The sequence below is a fragment of the Danio rerio genome, chromosome 15, assembly GCF_052040795.2.
Source record: "Danio rerio strain M-AB ecotype USA chromosome 15, GRCz13ab, whole genome shotgun sequence".
Lineage (NCBI taxonomy): Eukaryota > Metazoa > Chordata > Actinopteri > Cypriniformes > Danionidae > Danio > Danio rerio.
In genome coordinates, this window is record NC_141035.1 from 49,587,501 (window position 1) to 49,609,253 (window position 21,753).

At 33.2% G+C, this 21,753-nt stretch overlaps 1 protein-coding gene across 2 annotated transcripts in view; it reads left to right on the forward strand.

Moving 5' to 3' along the window:
* lrfn1 (leucine rich repeat and fibronectin type III domain containing 1) overlaps positions 1-21,753 on the forward strand; it is a gene marked incomplete at its 5' end in the record, with an annotated part of 339,663 nt that overhangs the window by 166,844 nt on the left and 151,066 nt on the right. For both annotated transcript variants that reach the window (NM_200615.3, NM_001441793.2), the window contains 1 exon segment: positions 1,392-1,507.

The window sequence follows — 21,753 nt, forward strand, 5'->3', positions numbered from 1 at the left end:
TTAAACTATTTTTAAATAATATAATTTATTTTTTTATTTTATGTAAAGTTTTTTAATTTCATTATATTTATTAAGTTAATTTAACTTTATTAAATATATTAAACTATTTTATTTTAAAATATAGTTTTTTATGTTTATATTATTTTATGTAAAATAAAATAAAATAAAATAATTTATTAATTTATTTCAATTGTATTCATTATAATAAACTATTTTATTTAACAAAATATTTTATATTATATTTTTTTATTATTACATTTTATTTTCAGTTTACTAAACTAATTTTTATTTTGATTGTTGTTTTTACCTTTGAGCATACAGAGCAAAAGACTGTTTCCTACAGGTGGTGTGTCAAGCCTACTCACCTGTGTGGTGCACACTCAGAACTGCATGATGTTTCTAAGAATTATGGATTAGGGCTTTGCAATTTATAGAAAATAATGAATTAAATACATTGAATTTCGATTAGGAATAGAAATTAATTGAGCTACACTAATTATTGCATTACTATATCTAGCAGAATTTTATTTTTTATTTATTTTTATTTCTTTTGCATAATTTTAAGGACTTTTCATTTAACATGTTTACATTTTGTAGTATATTCCAAAAATCGTTTTAATTAATTAAATTTTATTTATTTATTATTTATTTATTTATTTTATTCAATTTATTCAACTAAATTTGTTTTATTTAAAATAGAACAAAAATGTACATTAAATTCATTTTATTAATTAAATTTAATTCAGTTTTATTCATTTTGCTTTTTGCTTTAAAATAATTTAATTAATTTATTGAATTTATTTTATTTATTAAACAAAATTTTATTTTATTTAAAATAAAACAAAAACGTACATTTTATTCTATTAATTAAATTTTAAACTTAATATGCTTTAGATGAAATAAATAAAATTAATTCAATTTAAATTAAATTTTATTTAATTTATTAAAGTACATTTTATTTTAGATAAAATTAAAATAAACATTTTATTAATTTATTAATAAAATTTAATTCAGTCTTATTTAATTTGCTTTTTGCTTTAAAATGTTTATTAATGATTTTTAATCACCTTGTTAAATTAAATTTATTTTATTTAAAATATATTTTATTTATATTAAATAAAATGTTATTTAATCCAATTTATTAAATTATTCTTATTCAATTTATTAAAGTAGATTTTATTTTATTATTATTTTTTTAGATTATTTTAATTTAGTTTAGTTTTATTTTTTATGAGTTTTCTGTGGGCACAGATTAACACTGATAATGTAGATAATGCAACATTTACCCAACTCTGATAATGTGGAGTATTTGCCAATCTGTGTCTTCATTTTGACAATTGTCCTTGACTGTGATGTAAACTCTTGTGCTGTTTTGTGTGTTTGTCCTTCAGAGATGCTGAAGCTGCTGTTTCACTGGACAATTATTTGAAGGTCAGACGCAGATTCGACACACAAAGGTCAGGATTGGCAGCACTTCCAGCATGCGGACAACATTTTAGTCAAGCAGGTGAGTTCTTGTTGTTGTTTATCAGCTTTTTTTCTACGTTCATGGTCTGTTGGAGGTAAACATGATTACGGCTGTGTTGCATCACTGCAGATGTAATATTGAAGTGCTTGTGTTGTTGACATTGTGTTGGCCATTAATGTGAAGCAGTCGCAGCACACTTTACAATGATGTTTCATTAGTTGATGTATTTACTAGCTTGAACTAATAACAAACAATACCTGTCAGCTCTCCCATTTTCCCGGGATTCTCCAGTATTTTACAATTCTGTCCTACTATCATCCGGTAAAGGTATTCTCCTGTATTTTTAACCTTTCTATGAAGGGTGGCAATAAACTTCAAAGAGCTGATCCTCCCTATACGCTACTCATATTGCCGAAACACCAGGGTATGCCACTTGCTTTTAAAAGTGAATCTGTTCTGTGCTTTCATTTTATTTAGGCATGAAAACACTTTAAAATAAATATAAAAATGGCGGGATTCCCTTCCTTTCCATCACAGGTGCGGTCGCCCCCACCTATGCAAAACAGTCAGTTCATGTAGCGGTGCGTGACTGTCAGCTCTGCACCACAGTAATAAATAGACGCTGTTCCCCAAATAGATTCTGTACACACGATATGAAGCACAGCAGTGCATGTTTGAACAGACATATACACAATATAATAATTATAATAACAACATCTAAACATGTCTGTCATGACTGTCATGGTCCACTAGGAGGCACTGTAGTTCGCTAGCGAACTTAAGTAGCGAACTATAGTTGTTCAGGAACTACAAGTCCCCACATTCCACTTGCACACACCCGGCTTTCACTTACACTGTTTATATACCCAGCTGATTCCATTTCCCGTTCTGATTCCTGGACTATTTATTCACCCTGCACCCGTTTGTTGTAACTGCATCTTTTGTCTAGCTTGTCATGTTTAGTTTGGTATGTTGTTCCTGAGCCGCGTTTTAGTATCTTGGCGTAGTTCCTTGTTTTGTTTGTTTAATTGTTATTTGGATTTGTGGATGTCTTGTTTTCTTCTGTTTTCTGCACGATTTTCATTAAATGCACTTGGATCCACCACCTTTTTGTTTCATCCGTCAGCATACCGTGACAATGTCGATATTGGTGGGTTTTCTTTTAAACAAAACTAATTTTAAATGAGCATAATTAGATTTATTTATTTTTTTTCAATTTTATTTAATTTATTAAACTAAATTTTATTTTATATAAATAAAACAAAAAATTATTTATTTATTAATGTATTTATTAATTTTATTCAATTTATTAAACTTTTTTTTTTTATAAAACAAAAATGTACATTTAATTAATTTTGATTCATTTTGCTTTTTGCTTTAAATAATTTATATTAACTAATTAATTTTATTTTATTTATTTAACTGAATTTTAAAATAAAACAAAAACATGTACATTTCTATTAATTAAATGTAAGTAATTTTTAAAAAACTAATATTCTTTAAATAAAACAAAACAAATTTGATTCAATTAATTAATTAATTTCAAATTTAATTTTAATGTATTAAAGTACATTTTATTTTATATAAAATAAAATAATTGTATTAATTTAGTTTTATTCAATTTGCTTTTTGCTTTAAAATATTTTTTATTAATGATTTTTATTCAATTTATTAAACTAAATGTATTTTATTTAAACTATATTTTATTTACAGTTTAAAATAAATTTATTTTAAAATAAAAAATGTGATGTTTTGCTTTACGGTTGTTGTAAAAGTTTTAAAACTGTGTGTATAATTGTGCTTAAATAGTATTATCATGAGACATATTCAAATAAGTGTATCGCTTGCGTGCACACAGCCTGCTTGCCTTAATGCTGCGTTCACACCAGACGCGGAACGCGCATCAAGCGCGAGTGATTTACATGCTAAGTCAATGCAAACGAGCGAATAGACATCTTGCGACGCGATACGCGCAAATAGCACAGTGCGAATGGCGCAAATTGTGCAAATGGCGTGGCGCAAATTGAGCATTTTGCGAGTTTGACGCGAATCACTCAAGTTCGAAAATCTGGACTTCAGCGGACATTCGTGCCGTGTTAACCAATCAGGAGCTTGCTCTTGTGGGGGCGTGATTGTGACGTAGAACCTGTTGCTGGTGTTCCGGGGGAAATCTTCCAGCAGACACTGACAACAAGTCATCAAACTGGGCTGGGCTCAGTCAGAAGCACCGCTGAAAGCCTCCGTCATCCAGGCTCAGTTTCTGGAGGAGTTTATGAGCTCACAGAGCTGGATGCACCTCTGCAAGGATGTAGCGGACTCAGACACGGCCCTAAACGTATCGACGCTGTTTTTCAGTCTTCATAATGCATATAAACACTGTTACTTTCTTCATAAAATCCATGTTAGCCTTATAGCAACGAAGCTACAGTCACCGGGCAGACAGAAGCCCTGCCCACCAGGCGAATCTGTGTTTGTTCTGAAGTGGATTTGACGCACGAATGAAGCGAGTAACCTCAAATGTCCACGCAGCAATTTAAGCATGAATAGCGCGATTTATCCGCGGGTTCTGCATCTGGTGTGAACACAGCATTACAGACGACAGAAATGAGCCGTGAGGGACGAGTCTTTTAAATGCCTGCAAGTTCCATCATGGACACAAAGCAACATTCAATATTCCTTTTTTGTCACGAAGTACAGCAAAAAGCAGCCCATACAGTCACATCTACTTTACATTTTATGGAGGAGTGTAAATATTGCAGTTATGACAGAGTTAAATGTGTTCAGATCAAGAAAAAAACTATGAAAAATCACTTGATCACGTTAAAATGCATGTATTTTGATCTATTTATTCACACGTTTGCGTTGCTGAGAGCAGGACTGACAGGCTGCACTGGTGAGCCGTATCGCCATATTATCGTTGAAGTAAAATAAATGATCAACAAATTAGTCTCAACAGCCTTTACAAGTGAAGACATTAGCCCCTTTCACACATACAGACCTTTCCGGAAAATTACCGGCAATTTTCCGGAAAGGTTGTATGTGTGAACAGGCCCTTTTTGAAAATACCGGTAAATTCGTTCTGACTATTTTCCGGAAAGAGAAGTTGTAACATTACCGGTAATTTGCCGGAATGCTGCGCTGTGTGAATGCAGAAGGAAGATTGCCGGAAAGAGCGCGTCCACGTCTAGAACGTGCTGACGTGAGACACCTGCTTTAGCCAATCACAACAGTCAGACGCATTCACGTGTGCGCGGTTTATGAGAATAAAAGCCTTTGAATATTTTTCCAGACACATTTAGCTGCTAGATGTTAGTCAGATAACGTTTCTATGTTCCTTCTTAATGCTAACTGTGTAAATAATTATCGATAAAATGTTTATGATAATCCGTTGTATGTTTACCTTCAAGCTTTGCGTGTGCCCGTGAGCGCCCATAGCGCCAGCACACACACATATCATGAACATCTCGACATGCGAGAGTGTTCCTCTATATGTTTTTATTGGAGTTGTACTCAATACTGATCCATCCAAAGAGTTTGTGATGTAGTCAAATGTTTACAAACACAAGCGCAGCCGTTTAGAGCTCATTTCTGGTTAATGATGTCAGAATTTACCGGCATTTTGCGATGCATGTGTGAATGCTCTTTTCCGGAAAAATTCCGTAACGTCCTCGCCTGTGTGAACAGCGCTTTTTTGGATTTACTGGTAAAGTCGTTCCGGAAATTTTCCGGATATTTACCGGTATCACTGTGTGAAAGGGGCTATTATCTACACACAATATGAAATCCCAATTAGAAAAACACTACAAACTATAAAATACTAATCATGAAAATACTTAAATCACAGACTAATCCAAATGCCCAACACAGGCGAGCTGCGCTCCAGACCAGCTCAGCATAATGTCTCCAACACCGCCTGTAGTCCCATTTAGCAGCTTGATATCAACCGTCTTTTTAAAGAAGCACAGTTGATTTAAAAAATCAGGAGTGTCATGCAACTGATGTGTTTTATGTCGCTGAATAAAACATGAAAGTATCTTGAGTGTGTGTTCGCCACAAACCTTATTTAAGCCCATAGCCAATAGCCATCCAATATACTATATTTTCACATGCCAATGTTGCACTAGCACCAGCATTAAGGGCTGAACAATTTTAGATTTTTGGAAGGCAACTTTTATGTTAGGGTGGCACGGTGGCTCAGTGGTTAGCACTGTGGCCTCACAGTAAGAAGGTTGCTTGTTTGAGTCCCGGCTGGGTCAGTTGGCATTTCTGTGTGGAGTTTGCATCTCTTCGTTTCTCAAAAAGCTTATAAATCCTACAGAATGAGTTTAATCAGAGTATAGCTGCACACAGTCTCCTGTGATGGTTGGGTTTAGGGTTGGAGTGGGGTGAGGGCAAAACAATATATGGTTTGGACAGTATAAAATGAATAGAAACCTATGTAATGTCCCCACTTTTCACAAAAACAAATTTGTGAAAAATGTGTGTGTGTGTGTGTGTGTGTGTGTGTGTGTGTGTGTGTGTGTGTGTGTGTGTGTGTGTGTGTGTGTGTGTGTGTGTGTGTGTGTGTGTGTGTGTGTGTGTGTGTGTGTGTGTGTGTGTGTGTGTGTGTGTGTGTGTGTGTGTGTGTGTGTAAATGACTGTGTATTTGTGTTTCCCAGTACTGGGTTGCTGCTATGTAAAATGTATGCTGGAATTGTTGGCGGTTCATTCCACTGTGGAGATCCCTGGTTAATAAAGGGACTAAACCACAGGAAAATGAATGAATGAATGAATGAATGAATGAATGAATTCATCGTTATTTTATTTTCCCTTTATTTATTTTTCTAAGGTCAACAGAAATAAAAGCAGCAGTCATAACATCTTATTTTTGAAAATGTCTTCCCGAGTATTTATTCTAATATTCTTGAGCACATTTAAAAGTTTTGACATTTTGCATCACAACTCCACCATTGATGTAAGCTTGTCTTTAATGTCACAATTAATAACTGTAATTCACCTCTGCTGAGAGAAAAAACAGCAGCTAATTCCTTTATAAAAACCGTCCTGGCCTTAAAAATGTTGAAGAAAAGAGCAGAGAAATCTCTCTGAGCTGAATGAACTGCAGAATGAATGGTCTGAATGAAGTGTGTGTTTCTCATCTACGCGAGCGCATTGTCTTGATGTTTTGTGCGAGTGTGTGCGATGACGTTTGGAGTTCATCACAGCACATGATGCTCTGAGCACCTGCTGTCAGAAAGCATGAATGACAGAGAGCCAGCAGAGCTCATCAGAAGAGCTCATACATCATTCAGCGTCTGCTCATTTACTGCGTTTCTTCCGAGTTTTACTCTCAAAATGGCCACTGCTGCCGGAGAGAGGAGTGTTCACCATATTTTTTACCAAGTGTGTGAATGCGTAAACCGCCTGAATGAATATTGATTAACAATATTGGAGTATAAAAAAATTCATTGGATATAAGCAATTCCAGCATTATGGATGTGGCATCTGCAGTAAGGGGAATAACAGCGCTATTAATAAATGACGTTTCTAACAGCGATACTTTTTCAGTAACAAGTAATCAAAGGAATTAGTGCTTCCCTTGTTACAAACATCGACTGCAAAGGATATGGACGTAGTATCTTTGATGTCATCCATAGGTTTAACCCTAAAGAAGCTAACAGTAGGTGTGGCCAACCGTCACCTCTTTGGTCGCGTGTCATCGCAGCAAGCGAAGGATACCTAATAAGGGCAAAGAGGCGGAGCGTGAGCGAAGCTACAGATGCATGCTGGCGTTCTGCTTAGACAGGCTTTCCTATGGGAGAAACGTTTAATACTTCATTACCTGTGACTCGTTTGTGTTCTAACCCAGTGGTCCCCAACCTTTTTATCACCGCCGACCGGTCAACGGTTGTCAATTTTACAACGGACCGGTGTGGGCCAGGGTGGGGGGAGGGTGGCATCCAGGTTTATCATGAACAACTCAGTGCGCATGCGCTAGTTGCACTATCGCGGTTTCAATCACGGTTTACATGCATCAAATACATAACATCTGTGTTAGGGCTGTGCAATTAATCGAAAATCCGATTTCGATTACGATTATGGCTACTAACGGTTATGAAAAACCATTAATCGAGATAAATGATTTTTCCATTATTTACCGCCCCCTGTCCAGTTGTCCTCACTTGTTGCTCTAAAAGCGCGAAAGACTGCATGCTTATGTGTGTGCGGTGCACAGACACAGTCAGAAGCATGCGGTCTGCACTTGGTCTCATTCGCACATTGTGACGAGCAGAGAGCACACACATCTAAAGTCATTAACGTGAGCTCTTTAATGTTCAAATAGGTGTCAAAACGCGGTGTTTAGTGACTATTCATATTAACCCTCATTTTGTAACAAACAAACGAGTTGAGAATCAAAAGACACGTGAAAGAAAAACCATTAAAGTGACATAGCACAGCTGCCGCCTGTTTTATCATGATTAATAAAACAACGAGAAAATCCCTCACTGCTTTTGACTGAAAACTTTTGTAGCTAAAGTGTTTTTCTTATGGTGAAGATGCTAAAAGCACAGTTTGTTTCATATTTTTATTCTATTGTATTTATTTCTCTTTCCTTTGCAGGGAGGAAAAGAATATATGCAGTTGAAGTCAGAATTATTAGCCCTCATGAATATTAGCAACCCTTTTCCCCCCAATTTTTGTTTAATGGAAAGAAGATTTCTGAACATAATAGTTTTAATCATTCATTTCTAATAACCGATTAATTTTATCTTTGCTATGATGACAGCTCATAATATTTAGTAGATATATTTTTAAATACAAACATTTAAATTCAAAGTGTGATTCAAAAGCTTAATAAGGGTAATTAGGCAAGTCACTATATAACAGTAGTTTCTTCTGCAGACAATCAAAAATATATATTGCCTAAAGGGCCTAATAATATTGACCTTAAAAGAGGTTTCAAAATATTTAAATTTGCTTTTATTCTAGCCAAAATAAAACAAATAAGCCTTTCTCCAGAAGAAAAATATTAGAGGAAATACTGTTAAAATTCCTTGCTCTGTTAAACATCATTTGGGAAATATTTATTTTAAAAAAATTCTCAGAAGTGCTTATAATTTTGACTAATAATCGAAATATATTATTATTAAAACTAATAATCGTTTGGAATAATCGTGATTACAATTATGACCAAAATAATCGTGATTATGATTTTTCCCAAAATCGAGCAGCCCTAATCTGTGGCAAACATTTCAACTGACGAACATATTAACAATAATACAACCGTATAGCCGAATTAAATGTATGCATTGGCATGTTACAGCTCTAATGAGTATGATTATGTGAAACTCCATATAGATACATATTGCAATGATTTCGGGTTCTTACTTACCGATGCACGCACACATATATGCACAATCCTTAAATGCTTTGCTGATTTGGACTCTATAATACCTGTTTTATAACTTTAAACTATCAACAACCACCACTGAGCTATATTCAAGCGATCATTCTTCCCGCTCCATGGTGGATTTAGGGCATAGTCCAATTCACGTGAGATGGCGGGGGTCAGTCTCTTGTGATGGTTGGGTTTAGGGTGGGGTGAGGGCAATACAATATATGGTTTGGACAGTATAAAATGAATGGAAACCTATGTAATGTCCCCACTTTTCACAAAAACAAACGTGTGTGTGTGTTTATATTTGAATTAAACAAATTAAACAAAGAAACAAAAGGCCTTTGATCATTTTAGTTTGAGTTAGGATTGATCGCTCTGATTTCAGGTAACTTTCTGGCAGAAATGCGCAGATTGTGGTGTTGGTGAAATACCCATAAGCCCTTGTGCTTGATTAATTGAATTATGCATGCTAGGGCAGCACATTTGGGATTTACAGAGACATGCACATGAGTTGTTGGAGTGAAGCGGGGTTTTAGTGCTGTTTAGCGCTGTTGGCATGTAGTTATTGTGTCTGAAGTCACCGTTACAGTGATTAGTGGTCCCATCGGCACGGACCCTATTAACTTACTCATTTGTCGTTGTTGTTCCCAGCCAGTGTTTTACTGTTACAGCAGAACATGACAAGTGGAGCATGGAGTCACATTTGACATCAGCGATAAGCAAATTCAGCTAGTTTTGGTTTGTTTTACACATTTAGCCATTCCTCGAAGTACTTTTGAAATGTTAATATATGGTTATTGCATATTCCCAGGTTGCATATCATTTATCTGGCTTAATATTTAGGTTTTTCTTTTCTTTTTACATTTTCAAATAGCAGTTTTTCTATTTTAATGCATTTTAAAATGCAAGTGATGGCAAAATTATTACTCCCCCCCCCCCCCCCCCCCATAAAATTTAGGGTGCTTTCACACCTAGATGTTTGTGCCAAAACAATTAGTCTGAGACCACCTGAATAAGGTGGTCTTGGCTCGGGTGAAACGAATTCTGGTGCGGATTGATTGTAGTGAGAAATTATCTAATGAACTAACAAACCAGGCTATATCACAGTGTATATGGATATGTAATAGCCGGCCACTTTAATAGGTACACCCTACTAGTAACGGGTTGGACCCCCTTTTATGTTCAGAACTGCCTTAATCCTTTGTGACATACCGTGTTGTGGTTTTTCGGTTTTTCCCTTACTGAATCACACTCAGTCTGGATATTATGAATATCAGAAGAGTATACTTTATTGTCGACAACAAAGGAGATTTTTCAGGAGACCCCCAGTTGCATCTCTGCCTGAAAATTCTGTCACACTGATGTTCTGGCCTGCTTATATACTCTTTTGCAGCTGTTTTTTACATTGTTCTATATTTGTCACACAAGATCTCACCTAGTTTTAACCCCTGACCCAAACCTGATAACCAAACATCTTATCTATCTATACTTAACTGTTTCCACATGTGTTGCTCTCTTCTCATCCATTTCTTGTGACCCTTAGTTGTTTACTCAGGTCATCTCCCCTTTCTCACTCTACATAGTACCTTAATTCTTCTAATGGTATGTAAGTCTACAAGCAGATTATACACATACAAATTGAATATATAGATTAACTTCACGCTTTAAAGAGTATAAAATCCACTTCAACAGTAGATTTAACAAGGCACTGGAAATATTCCTCAGAGATTTTACTCCATATTGATATGATATTATCACACAGTTGCTGCAGATTTGTCGGCTGCACATCCATGATGCCAATCTCCCATTCAGCCTAATCCCAAAGGCACTCTATTAGGTTGAGATCTGCTGACTGTGCAGGCCATTTGAGTACAGTGAACTCGTTGTCATGTTTAAGAAACCAGTCTGAGATTATTCACGCTTTATGACATGGTGCGTTATCCTGCTGGAAGTAGCCATCAGAAGATGGGTACTTTGTGGTCATAAAGGGATGGACATGGTCAGCAGCAATACTCAGGTAGGCTGTGGCGTTGACACCATGCTCAGTTGGTACTACTGGGTTCAAAGTGTGCCAAGAAAATCTCCCTCACACCATTACACCACCACCAGCCTGAACCATTGATACTGTGAACCCTAGAGATGGTTGTGCATGAAAATCCCAGTAGATCAGCAGTTTCTGAAATACTCAAACCAGCCTGTCTGGCACCAACAACCATGCCACATTTAAAGTCACTTAAATCTCCTTTCTTCCCCATTCTGATGCTCACTTTGAACTGCAGCAGATCATCTTGACCATGTCTACATGCCTAAATGCAATGAGTTGCCTCCATGTTACGAGCAGTTGGACAGGTGTACCTAATAAAGTGGCCGGTGAGTGTACACTTATGAGCAGGGTGGGATGTCATCATTCCTACCAGTAAATGTGCATTTCATGTCAAATACGAAAAAGAAAGCATGCTGAAATATTAACGAGAGCTTTTTATCCGTTAGGAAAATATGCTTTCCATATTTTAGCATTCTAATATTTTGTATCAGGCCTGTTGTTTTGTTAATTACTGTACCTCGAAAGAAAGATCAACGTTGATCTGCTTCATTATCTGATGATCTGCACTGTCACTTCATCTGTTATTTCTCTGCGTAAGCATGCATGACTCTAGCCAACGTTTTTAAGCTCGTAATTAATAATGAAAACAAAAGTTATCATGATGAGAAATGTGTTGAAAAAAATCTCCATTTAAACAGCACTTGGGAAATGCATTTAAAATAATTCCAATTTAACATCAGGGCTAATAACTGTGTCTTGCATGTATATACCGCATCTGAATGTGAGCAGAAGAGTAGATGCTCCTGTAATCTGCAGATCACGTGCTCCTCATGCGCTTGTTTGTTTCCACATTTAGCCGTCGCCGGATACAGAATTTCCCACAATGCCTTCAGAGAGCTATCATGGCCGTCCTCTGTTTCTTTCTCCTTCTAAAGCGCCACAAACAATTGTTTCCCGCATCCAACAGCATGTTTTGAAGAGCAGCGGAGTGAATATTTAAAAGCGTCGTCTTTAAGATTTCATCATCTTTCTGAAGGTGACACATTTCTCTGCAGCGTCTGCGATGTATAATGGATGATCTAGAGGAGCGTGTACAGATGTTTAAACAGTCCTGCAGGACACTCACACACACACAGACAGCAGTGTTGGCCTGTTTGCTGTGTGTAAAAGGCCAGTTATTAATGAGACACAGCGACACAAAGCTTATGTTTACACTGCAGGGGTTTTCCTGCATAGAGAATTACGAGTCGACCTCCTGCAAATGTTGTAGCACCTCCATCTTTTGAACAAAATAACATAATGAAATCATAATCAAGCCCTGCTCATGTATTTATTGCATTTAATGCTGACTTTTTTAAATAACAATGCTGTTTGACTTCATAAGACTACAAGAATAATGCAAAATGTGTTAGTTAAGTAGTAAAAATGTCATGATCGAGATGCACATAAACCTCCATTTATCACAAGAAAAAAAAGACTGAAAGAAAAATTCACATCTGGCATAGATCTGAATATATTGCACAACCCATATAGAAATGTATAAAAAGTAAGCAAATTACATCTACTGTATAACATACAACTTCATATTTGAATTTTACATGTTCATCTATGTCATATGTGCATTATAAATTGCAAAATACTCATGCAATTCTCATGTATTTGATAAGTTTGAGTGCACATGTTATTAAATATGCAATATTTCCTAAAATTGCAATAAAAAAATTTAAACAAAACAAATTTTTAAAATACAAATTTATTACATCATATATCATTAGATATATTAGTAAAAAAAAAAAAATCATTTATTAGCCAAAAAACAAACTGGCCAGCACATTCAACTATCCTCAGTCACAATTTGGTCATTTCAATAAAACATTATAATTTAAACATAATAACAACAACAAACAAACAAACAAACAAATAAATAAATAAATAAATAAATAAATAAATAAAAAAGTGGCGGATCTGTTCGGCGAAATATCTGACTGCGTGTCACCGCATCCCTAAGGACTGTTTGGCGAAATATTTGACTGCATGTCACTGCATATCAAACCACTGAAAGGATATAACTAGAGAAATCTCCACTGCTGCTGAGTGAGAGAGCGCTTCTCACTGAACAGCGCAGCAGCGATGACGTAAGCGTGCTGAGGCCCGATATGGTGTAAGTGCGGGCCGCCGGGGGAGACGGGAGGGGGGACAAGCGTGCTTTGGCCCGGTTTGAGGCAACTGTACCTAGTGTGAGTACGGCCTAAGATTTAGATTTAGTTACCTATAAGGGATGCTCAATTCAGTTAATTTTGCGAACTGACAACCGCCGCTCATTAACCAAATATTAACCGTTAACTGGTCAGATTAATATTAAAATATTATTTAATTTTTAAAAATGATTGCCGTGTCTATTTTGTCCGACACATTAAACATTTCATTTTAAAATACTGATTTATTTTTATACTGAACATTCGAACCTCAGCATGCATAACAGAACAGAACATCTCCAAGCACCTGCAGTGTTTCCTATAGCATAGAAATAAAGAATAAACTGAATAAAAAAAAAAAAAAGTAAATATAAATATTTCTGCACTGGATATTTTTCGCTTAAATAACAAATTTATATTACAAAACGAAAACCCTGACTGAATGCTTTTTAAGAACCGGCATAGGCTATTTGTCCAATCATATTTTTTTCCTCTGTCTAAAGAAATTTTAGACTACCTAGATTGCTCCACGGAAAAATATGTATATAATTAATTCTCCGCTGTTATTATATTACGAAACCTCTGTCAACGTTTTCAAAAGCGGTCGGTCGGTCGGTGAGTCAGTCAGTGCCGGCCTCTAGTGGATCTACGTGAGAACAGCAGGTGCGAATGGCACTCGTGACAGAAATTAGAGATCTGAAAAAGTGTACACAGCAGCGTCTGGTGGATTTGCTAAAAAGCAAACCCCCTAGGACGTATTTGGCACTGTCCAGAAATATATACAGGGGTATTTATTAATAATGAGCCTGGGCTGAGTGTGCTGTAGGTAAATGTACAGTATCTACAGGATCTATTTTTAGCTCCGCTTAAATATTAAATATGCTTTCTTCTCCCAGAAACAGTCTGATTAATTTCCCTTTATTGCCTTCTCCTCCGCTCGCACTCCCTCTGTCTTTTTCTCCTCTAATTGACGCTGATGGCTTTCTGAAATGATCAGCTGATCTGAGTCTGAAATCAGAAAAAGGCATGAAAAGAGAGATGAATCTCTTGAATATATCACCACAGTGTCTCGAATTATCCTGCATTTATATGCAGGTTTATGAATAGAGATGTTTCGAGCTGTTCAAAGTCAGATTTACTTTTTATTTGTGTTCTGAAGCATGTCTGAACATATTTCAATAGTCTTATTCGTGATGTAGTACAGTTGTTATTTAAAACAGCTGTAGTCTGTACTCTATATTAAATTTATAATATGCGTTGCTGTCTTAGATTTTTAAGTTGGATAAAATTAAATTTTGATGTAATTTCAGATAATATCAATGAAACTGATAAAATCACGGAATATTTGTGTAACTTCAAATCTAATTATTTTATGTATAATAATAATAATAATAATAATAATAATAATAATAATAATAATAGTAATAATAATAATAATAATAATAATAATAATAATACAAATAAAAAGAATAACTATTACTAATTATTATTATTATTATTATTATTATTATTATTATTATTATTATTATTATTATTACTATTACTATTATTACTATTGTTATTATTTTTATTATTATTATTATTATTATTATTATTATTATTATTATTATTATTATTGTTACTTTATTATTATTATTATAATTATTATTATTATTATTATTATTGTTACTTTATTATTGTTACTTTATTATTATTATTATTATTATTATTATTAATTTAATATTTTTATTATTATTATTATTATTATTATTATTATTAATGTTATCTTATATGTTTTTGTTAATACAGAAGGGAAAATAAGCATTGAACATGTCATCATTTTGCTCAGAAAACATATTTCTAAAGGTGCCGTTGTCTTGAAATGTTCATCAGATGTTGGTGACAACCAAATAAATCCATATTTGCAAAGCAAAACAAATTAAATTACTTTGCAAATGAAGTTATGCATAATAAAATGAAATGACAGAGAGAAAAAGTATTGAACACATGAAGGAAGGTGTAGTTGGGCAGTGAAAGCCCAGACAGCAGCTGAAATCTCTCAGTAGTCCTTCAGCAACCCTCTGCCCCTCCTCAGTGTAAACTAATATAAGTTCTTCAGTCCAACTTCTACATTAGTCATTTCAGCAAGACAAAAGCCGCGTTTCCACTATCGTGCCTAAAGGGAGCGAGCCAAGGCCAGTCGCGTCCGTCACTGTCACTTCCGGGGCCAAAGCGGGGCTTTCTCGGGGCAAGCGGCCAGCCTTTTTCAGCCCGACGAATTCCTTGAGCCAAAAAGGGCCAGCTGGGGTGGAGTGAAAGGAGAGGCGCATATCGTTCTCCGATTGCACACGAGTGCATGCGCCAAACAAATAAATAAATAAGGGAAAGAAAACCTCTCGCCTTATAGACTGGGGTCTTTTTGCGTATGATCGCTCTTAAGTTTCCCTTTTAAATGTAAGGCTGTTGCATAAAATAATAAAGTTTTATTTATATGTGACTTTTCTTTGCTGCGTCCTCCTTGATCTTTCAATGACGCATAATAATATTTACACCATATTAAAGACACAGCAGACAACAAAAGGTTTTCGAGAAGTTTTGTCAAGTTTCAAAGGTTTGTTTGTGCGTGATAGATAGATAGATAGATAGATAGATAGATAGATAGATAGATAGATAGATAGATAGATAGATAGATAGATAGATGATAGATAGATAGATAGATAGATAGATAGATAGATAGATAGATAGATAGATAGATAGATAGATAGATAGATAGATAGATAGATAGATGATAGATAGAAAGATAGATAGATAGATAGATAGATAGATAGATAGATAGATAGATAGATAGATAGATAGATGATAGATAGATAGATAGATAGATAGATAGATAGATAGATAGATAGATAGATAGATAGATAGATAGATGATAGATGATAGATAGATAGATAGATAGATAGATAGATAGATAGATAGATAGATGATAGATGATAGATAGATAGATAGATAGATAGATGATAGATGATAGATAGATAGATAGATAGATAGATAGATAGATAGATAGATAGATAGATAGATAGATAGATAGATGATAGATGATAGATAGATAGATAGATAGATAGATAGATAGATAGATAGATAGATGATAGATGATAGATAGATAGATAGATAGATAGATAGATAGATAGATAGATAGATAGATAGATAGATAGATAGATAGATAGATAGATAGATGTCTGTATGTGTGTGAGACCGAGCAAAAGAGCGCTCCCTTCACAGATCTGTTGTTGCCGCGAGCTGATTTTTTCTGTTTTTATTTATTTTGAAGATAATACACAATATGAACACAACAGAAAGACATAAAACTTACGAAATAACGTGTCCACTTTTGTAGGCTCAAAACAATAGTGCATATCTCGATAAAATAGTCTAAACTATATTGAAATAATTTAAAGAATTACAAATATCGGATATAATAAAATCACATGAAATAAATAAACCAATATAAAACAAACAAAAGCTAGCTTGAACAATGTAGGTATATACAATACATGAATCAAACTGTTTTAAAGCCATATTAAACTTTCATTTTATAAAGGCCTATCTGGAAAAAAAAAATGTTTGAGATATTTTCTAAAAACAATAAACACCTGAGAAGGTTTGAAATATTATTTATTAAGTATTTAGAGATGATAAAATTAATCAAATCGTGCAAACAGAGCTTTTTTAGGTGAGTGAAAGCAGGAGCTAGGCTACCTTTTTTGTTCTGTCCTGCACAGCACCTCTTTTCAAACGCATTAGGAAAAACTGCAAATACAAAATGTTTTCTGTGTCCTAAAACAAGTGTTTGTGTTTATATGACGTGGTAAAATTTAAAATGAAATTTTAAATACATAAAGAGCTTTATTAGAGAAAAGCTTCCAAGAATTAAAAAACAGATTGACAGTGTTGAATGCTGGGCGATATGTGATTTGTTGTTCTCCAGCAATCTGCAACTGCAACTAGATGGCTGGTGATCATAACAGTCAGAGTGATTTTAATTCATTCATTCATTCATTTATTATTTCCTTCCTTCCTTCCTTCCCTCCTTCCTTCCTTCCTTCCTTCCTTCCTTCCTTCGTTCGTTCATTCATTCATTCATTCATTCATTCATTCATTCATTCATTCATTATCTTATTGATTTCATTCATTCATTCATGCATTGTCTTATTGAATTCATTCATTCATTCATTCATTCATTCATTCATCTATATATTATTCCTTAATTCATTGTCTTATTAAATTCATTCATTCATTGTCTTGTTGATTTCATTCATTCGTTCATTGTCTAATTGAATTCAATTCAAATATCATTAATTAATTAATTAATTAATTAATTAATTAATTCATTCATTCATTCATTCATTCATTCATTCATTCATTCATTCATTGTCTTATTGATTTCATTCATTCATTCATTCATTCATGCATTGTCTTATTGATTTCATTCATTCATTTATTCATTGTCTTGATTTCATTCATTGTCAAATTGAATCCATTCGTTCGTTCGTTCGTTCGTTCGTTCGTTCATTCATTCATTCATTCATTCATTCATTCATTGTCTAATTAAATTAATTAATTAATTCATTCATTCCTTTATTCATTGTCTTATTGATTTTATTCAATTCATTCGATTCATTCATTCATTCATTCATTCATTCATTCATTCATTGTCTTGTTGACTTTATTCATTCATTTATTGTCTAATTGAAGTCATTCATTCATTTATTCATTCATTCATTCATTTTTTGTTGATTTCTTTCATTCATTCATTTATTGTCTTATTGAATTCATTCATTCATTCATTCATTCATTCATTCATTCACTCACTCATTCATTTATTCATTTTACCTCATTTATCATGCCGCAGTGTTTTGAATTTAGCTTTTAGTGTTTAGAAGGTTTATAATATGCGCTAACAGTAAATATGTATGTTTCTCAATCTCTCTGAAGTAAACGTCTAATGTCATACTGCATTACACATTAATGAACGTGATGCATTATGCACAAGGTTAAAAATATGCTTGTACAAACTTTTTATTTTTTCCTCTCTGTCTGAAGAGGGAATGATTTATAAATAAGCCTGCGCTCTGCTCTGCTCTGCTCTGTGTGATGAATGTTGAATGAATTGGTGTAGCACAAAAACACACTTCAGGACTGCTTTTTAATTAGAAATGGTCAACCCCTTTGAGAATGTTTGCTTTATTGCTTCTTGAATGTCTCTGATTGATACTGTAGGCGCTTCCACAAGAATAGTCAATATGTTTGGTGTAATGATCATGGAAGAGTTTACTTTATTTACATTTTGGTCCCTCTTTATATTAGGTGGCCTTAACTAATATGTACTTACACTGAAATGAATTATTTGTTAAACTGTACATATCATGTTTGTTTGTTTTACATTGTACTTATAATTAAATACTTGCATGTAATTACATTTGTAATCAATTTCTGTAGTTACATTTGTACTTAAAGTGTTGATCATTTAATCCACATTTAACCCACATTTTAACCCTTAAACCTACATACATTGTTTATTTGTTCATTAATAATTCATTCATTGAATTAAATTAAATTTATTGGTTGATTGATTGATTCATCAATTGATTGATTCATGGATTATTCAATCAGCCATCCATTAATTGATTGTTTGGTTTGTTTGATTGATTGATTAATTGATACATTGATTCGTTCGTTCGTTCGTTCGTTCGTTCGTTTGTTCGTTCGTTCATTCATTCATTCATTCATTCATTCATTCATTCATTCATTCATTCATTCATTCATTCATTCATTCATTCACAGATTGATCAATTCATTCATTCATAGATTGATTGATTGATTGATTGATTCATCCATTGTTTGATTGATTGATTGATTGGTTCATTCATTCGTTCATCCATTAATTGCTTGATTTATTGATTAATTCATTCATCCATTGATTGATTGATTTATTGATTAATTCATTCATCCATTGATTGATTGATTTATTGATTGATCGATTTATTCAGTCATTAATTAATTAATTTATTTATTTATTCATTCATTCATCTATTAATTGATTCATGATTCATTCATTCATTCATTCATTCATGAATTGATTGATTGATTCATCCATTAATTAATTGATTTATTGATTAGATTCATTCAATCAGTCATTAATCCATTAATCGATTGATTTATTGATTCATTCATTCATTCATCTAATAATTGATTGATTGATTCATTCATTCATTCTGTCATGCATAAATCAATTGATTGATTTATTGATTAATTATATTAATCCATTAATAAACTGATTGATTTATTGATTAATTCATCCATTAATTTATTTATTGATTTAATGATTAATTCATTTATTTGTCCATTTATTGATTGATTCATTCATTCATTTATCCATTAATTGATTGATTCATTGGTATGTTCACTCGTTCTGTCATTATTGATTCATTTGCTTATTTATTCATTGATTATAAAGAATGAAACAATATTAATTATTAAATAATAACAACAATAATAATAATAATAATAATAATAATAATAATAATAATAAGGGTGCCACGGTGGCTCAGTGGTCAGCGCTGTTACCTCACAGCAAGAAGGTCACTGGTTCAATCCCAGCTGGGTCAGTTGGCATTTCTATGTGTAGTTTGCATATTCTCACCCTGTTGGTGTGGGTTTCCTCCAACTGCTCCGGTTTCCCCCACAGTCCAAACACATGCGCTATAGGGGAATTGGGTAAGCTAAATTGTCCATAGTGTAGTGTGAATGAAAGAGTGTATAGGTGTTTCAGTGATGGGTTGCAGCTGGAAGGGCATCTGCTGTGTATGACATATGCTGGATAAGTTGGCATTTTACTCCACTGTGGCGACCCCTGATTAATCAGCCGAAAAGAAAATGAATTAATGAATAAATAAATGATTTGATTGTGTTTGTCTTTCTGTGTGTGAGTCTGTGTGTTGTGTATGTGTTTGTAGTGTCTTTCAATGTGTGTTATATGTGCTTGTGTTTGTCTTTCAGTGCGTGTGTGTACGTTTGTCTGTCTGATTGTGTGTGCATGACTGTTCGTCTCTCTCTCTCTCTCTCTCTCTCTCTCTCTCTCTCTCTCTCTCTCTCTCTCTCTCTCTCTCTCTCTCTCTCTCTCTCTGTGTGTGTGTGTGTGTGTGTGTGTGTGTGTGTGTGTGTGTGAGATAGTGTGTAATGTTTTCAGCTAATGATGATTTCCTCTGACTCATCCAGTAAAAGCATCTTTCATCATTAATGGCCTGTATCTATTTTTAATATGTTTAATATTTCAGAAGTAGTTTTATCTGTATCAGGAACAATACACCGGTTTGAAAGCTGCATAGAAGCTGGAGGAAGATTTATTAAAGGGTTTATTTTCATAACATTTTCTTATTTTATTATATGACAATTATTTTCTAATAGTTTACTTTAATATTAATGTAAATGAAGATATTTATAGCTGATATAGCCAATAACCTTATAGCTGAATATTGCTAAATTAATTAATGGATTCATTCACGCTTTCATTCATTTATTTTCTTTGTTTTTTCGATTTCATTCATTCATTCATTCATTGATTCATTCATTCATTCTTTCTTTCTTTCTTTCTTTCTTTCTTTCTTTCTTTCTTTCTTTCTTTCTTTCTGTGTCCTATTCATTCATTCATCCATTCATTCATTCATTATTTGTCTTGTTGATTTCATTCATTCATTCATTCATTCATTCATTCATTGTCTTATTGATTTCATTCATTTATTCAATCATTCATTATTTCTTTGTCTAATTGATTTCATTCATCCATCCATTCATTCATTCTTTTTTAATTTATTCATTCTTAGTCTTATTGATTTCATTCATTCATTCATTCATTCATTCATTCATTCATTCATTCATTCATTCATTCATTCATTCATTCATTCATTCATTCATTCATTCTTTGTCTTGTTCATTCATCCATCTATTCTTTGTATTCATTCATTCATTCATTCATTCATTCATTCATTCATTCATTCATTCATTCATTCATTCATTCATTCATTCTTTGTCTTGTTCATTCATCCATCCATTCTTTGTATTCATTCATTCATTCATTCATTCATTTGTGTGTTGTCTTATTAATTAATTAATTAATTAATTAATTAAGTAAGTAATTCATTCATTCATTCATTCATTCATTCATTCATTCATTCATTCATTGGTTTATTGATTCATTAGTTGATCCATTGATTTATTGATCAATTTATTCCTTTATTTTTTATTCATTCATTAACTGATCCATCCGTTCATAGATTTATGCATTAATTTATTAATTAATAGATTGATTCATTCTATCATTTGTGGATTCATTGATTGAATAATTTGTTAATTTTTTTTTTATATATTTATTGATTGATTTATTCATTGATTGATTAATCCACGCATTAATTTGAAGAGTTATTCATTTGATTCATTGCTTATTTAATTTGTTCATTTATTCATTCTTTTATTTATTCATTCATAATTTATTGATTTATTCGTTCGTTCATTAATTGATAGATTCATCCATTCATTAATTTGTGAATTCATTCCTTGCTTGAATAATTTCTTCCTTCATTTGTTAGTTCTTTTATTTATCCATTTATAATTTATTGATTTATTCGTTTATTAATCG